Consider the following 756-nt stretch of genomic DNA (forward strand, 5'->3'; position numbering starts at 1 on the left):
ATATTTAATTATTATTTGAATTGTTTAATTTTAATGTATATTATGTACTTAAAATTATTTCTTTGAAATGCTTAATATAAATGTTTTATTATTTATCTAAATATTTATTATTTGCCAATTTAGTTTTAATTACTTATTTTATGTTAAGTAATAGTAAAAAAAATTAAAAGAAATAATTAAATATTAAATAAGTAATATACATAAAGAACTTAAATAAATATTTAAACATCTGTAAAATAATAAATAAGCAATTAAATTAGAAAATTAAATTATCAATCAAATTAAATTTCTGTAAAGCAATTAAAATAAAATATTAAATATTAAATAAGCAATATGCATAAAGAATTAAAAAAAGTATTTAAACATTAATTAAAAATAAATAATTAAATTAAGTGTTAGTAAAATAATTAAAATAAGCAATGAAAATATTAAAATAAATGATGAAAATAAGTGTTAGTCAAAAAATTAAATGAAATAATTAAATATTAAATAAGTAACATACATAAAGAATTTAAATAAATATTTAAACATTCGTAAAATAATAAAAATAAGCAATTAAATTAGAAAATTAAAATATCGATCAAATTAATTATTTGCAAAGCATTTAAATAAATATCAATAAAGAATTTAAATAAATATTTAATCATTTTTTATTTTTTACTATTGAATTTAATTGTTTATAAATATTTCATGAATTATGTAAACTGTTTATTTGAGTAAAATAATTAATTTTTTTATTTCATTTTATTTAAAATA

This window comes from Olea europaea, unplaced genomic scaffold (genome assembly GCF_002742605.1).
Source record: "Olea europaea var. sylvestris unplaced genomic scaffold, O_europaea_v1 scaffold1591, whole genome shotgun sequence".
NCBI lineage: Eukaryota > Viridiplantae > Streptophyta > Magnoliopsida > Lamiales > Oleaceae > Olea > Olea europaea.